The sequence below is a fragment of the Archocentrus centrarchus genome, chromosome 9 (genome assembly GCF_007364275.1).
Source record: "Archocentrus centrarchus isolate MPI-CPG fArcCen1 chromosome 9, fArcCen1, whole genome shotgun sequence".
Classification (NCBI taxonomy): Eukaryota; Metazoa; Chordata; class Actinopteri; order Cichliformes; family Cichlidae; genus Archocentrus; species Archocentrus centrarchus.
The window spans coordinates 24808935-24815863 of NC_044354.1; positions in this window are offsets into that span (position 1 = coordinate 24808935).

Below are 6929 nucleotides of genomic sequence, written 5' to 3' on the forward strand. Positions count from 1 at the left end.
CAGGCTAAATCCACCTTGAAATGCACTTAGTAGAACATGTCAACATGCCAGGGTGCGCTCCGTTCTACGCTCCGTCTTAATCCAGCCCATTGAACACTGACAGTTATCTGTGAGTCAGACATTCACAAGGCCTTTGTCACTTCAGGTCTTGAGCTCTAGCATCCAATGCTGGAAGAGCAGATCCCTCATACACATGTTAAAACACACTTGCTGGGTATGCAGCCTCACAACAAGCAAAATCCTTGGGAGGAGGAGGAGAAACGGATACATACCTTGTGTAAACATTAGCGAAAAATGGCGCTTGGTACAGAAAAAGCTCAACCTAAGAGAGGATTATCTCTGAGAAATGAATAGGGGCCAATTATGACTGCCTCTTGTACTGCCTGTATCTGGCTCAAGAGCTGTCACCCTGAGTTGCCTGCAGGGCCCGGATGGAGTGCAAGAAGTATGATTTTGGGGGGGGGGGGGGGGGACTCACCAAACTGGTCTGTTAGATTTTGCTGCTTTCTCCCTCATCTAGCCTCCAAGTTTAAGAGTTACCCTCTGAAGCCAAGTATGAAATCTGTAGGTTGGCCCTTGAAGAATGTTTAGAAGAGGCTTTGTGGTTTCACTGGCATTAGCTGTTGAAATTTACGCAACTCAACAAAGTCACTGTCATCACAGCGAAGACATTTAGATATGCAAGTTTGCAGTCTGACTCCTCCATCAGGAATGTCAAGGTTGTCTTGTTTGCTCCACAGATTACATACTTGGTTTTGCTACAAATGTTACCTCTAAAAAAGACTTCCCTCCCTATGTGACTTCTTGTTCAGCCGCACTAGGAAGAAGTAATGGGAGTCCTATTGGTAGCCCAGCAGAGGTGAGGGCCTGTGAAATGAGCTTATCTGACCCCTGATAAGAACAGGATACCCTCAGGAATGGTCTAAATTCAATACACATGACTCTGCTGCCTTTATCTGAGAGGATGTGGGTGTTTGAAAAGGGGCTACATGTAGCACAGTGGTTTGGCTTGGACTATCTAGATCAGTCCAATAGACTACAATTGTACACAGAATACCACCATTTGTGGCCACCAGCAAAAAAAAAGGGTGTGCCATAAACAATAGTTTATGGTTCTGAATCTGAAACATTTTTAAAAGAACAATTATGATCAGAAGCCTCAACCTCTAAATCATCTAGTCAGGTCTTTTGCCACACAGGAAGCTTTCTTATTATTTCTGGAAGGATCACAAAGGTTTAATGAGCTCATGTTTTGTGACAGCATACAACAAAGAGATGGTGTGTGTGTATTCGTGCCAAACTATGGCAGTTTGGACTGTAACAGTGCATGCAAAAACAATCCAACACATAATGTTTGAATCTAAACAAGACATGTCTGGTGTTTTGCATTTGGACTTGCACGAATTGTGGTTCTGTTGTTGCACCTTTTCACAACCTCTTAATCATTGTCTGTTTGATCTGCTGCACTTTTTTCCCCCATCAAAGCATTTGACATGTAGATTAATTGCTTGAGTAATTTCATTATTGTGCAGTTACAGCGCACCTTTTGCAACTGCCATTGGTGCTGGAATGAAATAGGATCACAATAGCGCTTAGTGTGGAAAGCCTGGCTTTATCGAGCTGAAAAAGTGAACCGGCATTAAGCTGCTTCAGAAAGACAAACTAAAGCTAGTGTGATTAGAAGGACTCACTCATTAAGCTTCAGATAGGAGAACATTTCCGACAACGGAATGACACAGCTGAGAGAGATGCTGCGGTTTCATCCCGTCACAGCCTTCACTCAGAGGAAATGCTGCTGTCGATCTTCTTGTTGTCTACAAACATGGCTGTCAATATTGTAGAGTCTCTCAGCTGGTCACACCATCATTTGTCCACCACTGTAGTCCAGACTAAAACATCTCAATGATATCTATTTTATTGTCTTTATTATTATTATTCCCAGGGCATGAAACCTACTAGCTTTGTTAATTTTCCCTGTTGCCACTATAAAGTTAATGTTAGTGTTTTTCAGTGAAATGCTTCCATGTCTACTTATTAGTTTATCATTTCCACTGTAGATGCATTCACATCTTGCTTAATGATTTTAATAATAATTTTGAATGGTTGTCCAGTTTCCTTTCCATGACAACCATCATTGGGTCTGAATTAGAGATGTCTGTAAGAAAATTTCACAATATCCTCAGTTATACTGCTTAGCACAAATCAGGAACTGTGTGCAGACAAGCTAATATCAGCATGTCCACATTCCTATTGTAAACATATTGGTGTGCTGACATTAACATTAGCCAGCCTATTCCACTGAGTACAAACCATAGACTGTATATAAAAGAAGGACTTAGTCACCATGACATCACACATTGGGTTTTGGAATTATGCATTATGAAGCCTCAATGCATTTTTTTTGCTGCCGTTAAGTCAACTTTTTGGAGTCACAAGACACCATATTTGGGGATGGAGTCCTAAGTTATGCTAATGCTAGGAAGCTTGGTTAGCAACTCTAACTTTACACCTTAACACAAACCTGAACAAAACATGTGACTTATAAAATGATTCATCCATTAGGAGTTATTAATGAAGGGAGAAGCTATAAACAGAGGTCAAAACCAGCCTGCAAACATGCTTTGTAGTGCGGATAATTTGGGCATTTTATCACGGGCTTCAGATACTGAATTGCATTTCAAGGCAGCCTCAAGTGGCCAGTCTAGGAACTGCAGGGTTTTTTTTTTTTGACACTGTCAGTTTTCAGCCCTGTAGTTTTCCAAGTAGTACAAGTAGAGCTGTTAAGCCTTATCACCTTGGATTTGTTATTTTAAATGTTTGAGTATCTGTGTCATTTCTCATGTTTCTCATTTCATTTTTTGTATTTAAGTAGTTAAGACTAAATATATGTATTTTCTAGGACATTTGGAATCAAATATGTAAATTGCAGAATTATTGTGCAAAGACTTAACTAATACAAGTTTTATGCTACATTTCAGGCTGAAAAAAAAAAATAGTCAAACTACACTGACTAATGTGCCCCAAAACAAAACAAACAAAAGCCACACAAATAGTTTCAGTCTGGTTAAACCTGTACTAAGACTAAATTCCTCCCAATAAAGACAGTTTTACTGTACACTGTCTTTATTGGGAGGAATTCTGAGATCATCAACTTAACAAGTGTCTACTTAGCAAACAGCTTCATTTCATTTCTTACAAACGGTAGCAGAGCAGAGAAATCATCAGTAGTAACACTGAGTTGACAGTTTTCCCCTGAATGCCTCTGCTCTGGGGCTCTGATGTTATCAGCTTAAGTCACATCACATAAATCAAAGTACCTTCCAGTGCCACGAAGACTTGCCGCTCTGCAGCCAGCACATATAAACTCACAAGCCTCGACCCAACTTGGACATACTTGTAGCTGGTACTGATTGCAGTTGCTGCTGGTGGTCCTGCCTGTAAACACGGGTATGGTAAGAATACTCACAGACAGTCTGAGCTGCAGAGACGGTTCTCGTTGGAATACACGCTGAGCTCTCCCTCTGGCTGCTGTCGATACCTCTGTGATTGATTGTCTTTCCTGTTTATCCAATAAAAGCTCTGTGTAGTAAGAGGAGCAGTTTGTGAATGAATCACACACATACACGCCTGCGCATTTGGCATATTGCGTGCATGCGTTCACTTTGTACAGGAGTTCACAGTTATACCTGACTGTATTTATTTTTCACCAATCTTAAGAGGCAGTGGTATATTTTGAATAAGTGTGTGTCTGTACAGTCCTGTGTGAATGTGGATGCATGGCAGGAACTCTGCCATGTACAGCCTGGGTTTGTGAGTCTGCACTTACTACATCTTGTAAGGCAGCATTCAGTAAACACTAACTTCTCTTAAAAATAAGGTTGTGTAGAGGCGCACCTCTGCTCTAGAACACACACTGTTCTAGAGGAGGAGTGTTACCATCACAGGCAAGCTTTGGCGTACCCATGCTCACAGAGGCCAGTGTGTATTTAACCAGCACAAACTCAGTAATTATCATTCACACTGTAACCTTTGGCCTTAATGCCATCCTGTATGACAAATGAAGAAGGAGCATCAGCAAGAAGTGCTCATTACTGTATGGCTGGAATTACTCATCTGGGTTATGTCCACCCAAAGGCCCTTCAGACTGTGTTTTTGTTCTTTTTGCTTGCAGTGGAAACTGACATGACCTGAGTATTTAGATAAAAATAACAAGGCAATCGCAAAAGTACAATGATCTTTTTAAAACATAACTGGTGCAAGGTCTGTTACCCAGTTAAGTCAATACTCAATCATTTATTTAACAAAAAATATCAATAGATACCATATTCTTCAGTGAGAATCGGGGTTTTCTTGAATGCACAACTCCCTGGAAATCCCCTCAAAGCATTTCAATCGGATTCAAATCTGGCTTTGATTAGACCGTTCCATAACCCTCCATGTCTTTTTGAGCCATCACTTCTTGTTTGCTAGTGTGCTTTGGATCATTACACTCTTGCAAGGTCTGGTTCAATTTCAGTTTTCACACAAATGAGTTTTAATTATCCTCAAGCACTCTTTGATATCCCAACTCGTAAACATTTCCACCGACAACCCTGACAACCTGTGTTGGATTCCTCTGTGCCAATCGTGTCTGTTACTGTGTCCAAACAGTAAAGGCCTGTTTCCTGTTGCAAATCGTAACTTTGAATCTATTCCTTTTTGTTTCCTTTTTGGACGGCAAAGACTTTCTCCTGCCACTCCTTTAATGTAGGTTAAATTTGTCACCTTTATTAAGAAGTTCTGTTTTCAATGGAGTCAAATGTTTGTTGGTTCAAATATTTTAGAAATATGTTTCCAAGACATGTAGGGGTCAGAGATAATCATTTTTCTTGTTGCTCTGTTGCTCTCAGTAGATACAACCATGAAAAATGGCTTCATCATTAAAGGGGAGTTTAAAAACTGATGATAAGAATATTAACTTTAGACACTGGGTACCTCCCCTTCTTCACTGTTGCAAGGGAGGATGGTTTAGCAGTGCTGATATGGCATTAAAGTTGCATTTAGGTCTAATCCTCAAAGTGACAGGCAGGGCAGTCACTCTTCGCCCTCTCTGAGATCTCTCCATTCACACCTGAAAAACCACGAGCTGGGGAGGCCTCGCCATTGCGTTTTATGATACACTTGGATTCAGCACGTACTCCCATTCACTGTATCTTCTGTTCTGATAACTCAGTGCATGCTTGTCCACCAACACGTAAAGCTGCTTTTATTTCAGCATGCAAGTGGGAGAAAAACTCCTCGGTCAAACTGTTCGCAGTGTAACTCGCTGGAAGATATGCTGACTACTTGGCTTTTACTATCAGGGCACAAGGATGACGTAGAGAAACAGGGACAATAGAAGAGAGAGACGTGGCAAAGAATTCTAAATGGGAGAATTCTCCAACAGCAAAGATGGTGGTAAAAACAACTTTTTAATAAGAAAGCTGAGGGACAACAACCAAAACAACAGGTCTTTTTCATAGCACACATTTGTAACTAAACCCTTCGAAGCTGACCTTCACTTTTTGTCCTTCAGTCTTGCTGCTGTAATTAGAGGCTCAGATGCTTCTGACGGAGTCTTCCCTTGCTGCGTACATTTATGAGTCGAATCATTAGGCTACATATTCATATTCTTTTTAAAAACACATCTTGAAATAGATGTTTGACATTTTGGGAAAATCGATTTCTCACTAGTGTTAGAGAAGATCAATACTTCTCACAATTCTGTGTGAAAAATGGAAGGCTGGAGCAATTAGATTGTAACCTTTGTTAAGCACAGGAGGAAATAGCTCTCCCGCTTCTATCCAGAGATAACAAAATCTGCCTTCCTGCACTTCAGAATCTCAGTAATTAAATGAGACCTATTATGCTCATTTCTAACCCCATATTTTCACTCCTGGGCTCCACTAAAGGAACTTGGCATGCTTTACAGTTCAAAATAGTCCATTTTTACCTTACACTGAGCCTTGCTGCAGCTGCTGAGTTTAGCCACCTGTCAAGCTATTTTAACTCAGATTCCCTTCCCTTTTAAGCTAGTGTTTCTCTGATTGGATGCCCCTCACAAATGGAAGGTTTAAATAGCAGGTGGGTGGAGCTTCTGTGCTGACAGGAACTATAGCCCTGAAATGGTCATATTACAGATTTCTGCTCCTGTTGACCACATATAGCCAACAGTAGAAAAAAAAATAGTTTCAAACAGAACATTTACAGCAGTCTGACACCTGAACTTCAGGCTTACAGAGATAACATAGACTGACCTCATTATTTGGAACTTTGGCCAGAAAATAAGGAAACGCATGCCACATCTCCTTAAATATATTATACATATAATCATAAATTATACCGCATATAGCGAGTTAAAACAATATATTGAGCTATTTCCTTTTTTCACAGCTAACCTAAGCTAATAGATTGCTTCATATTTAGTGGACACATGATGGAGGCACCAAGCTTCTCTTCGCACTCACTGCATAAACTGAATCAACACGTTCCATTTTTCTTAAGCAGTTTACACAGTTTAGTGCTGAATGTACTCACTTTCTATTGTTAGTATGGTTTTTCCTTACTATCAAGTATGCAAGAGTTTCATTAATTCATTAATTAACAACCACTAGAAAAATACTGTATAGTGTGCAGTACTGTATCATGTCTTCTTTTGTGTCCTGTGTTTCTGGAAAGAAAATTTCTCCTCAGGCTCCTCAGTCTTTTCGTACAATACCTCTCTGCACCCAAACTATGTAGCCATGACTTTACGTCTCAGGGTACAGACAGAATCATGGTACTCCCATCTATTTCTGTCAGTCTGTGGTCTGCCTGCTGTTCAGCCTTTCTAATTTGGTGATGAGCTGTAAAGTGACCTGCTGCCCCAGCTCGAACAAGAGTGGGATTCCAGGGATTTCCTTACTGGGCCT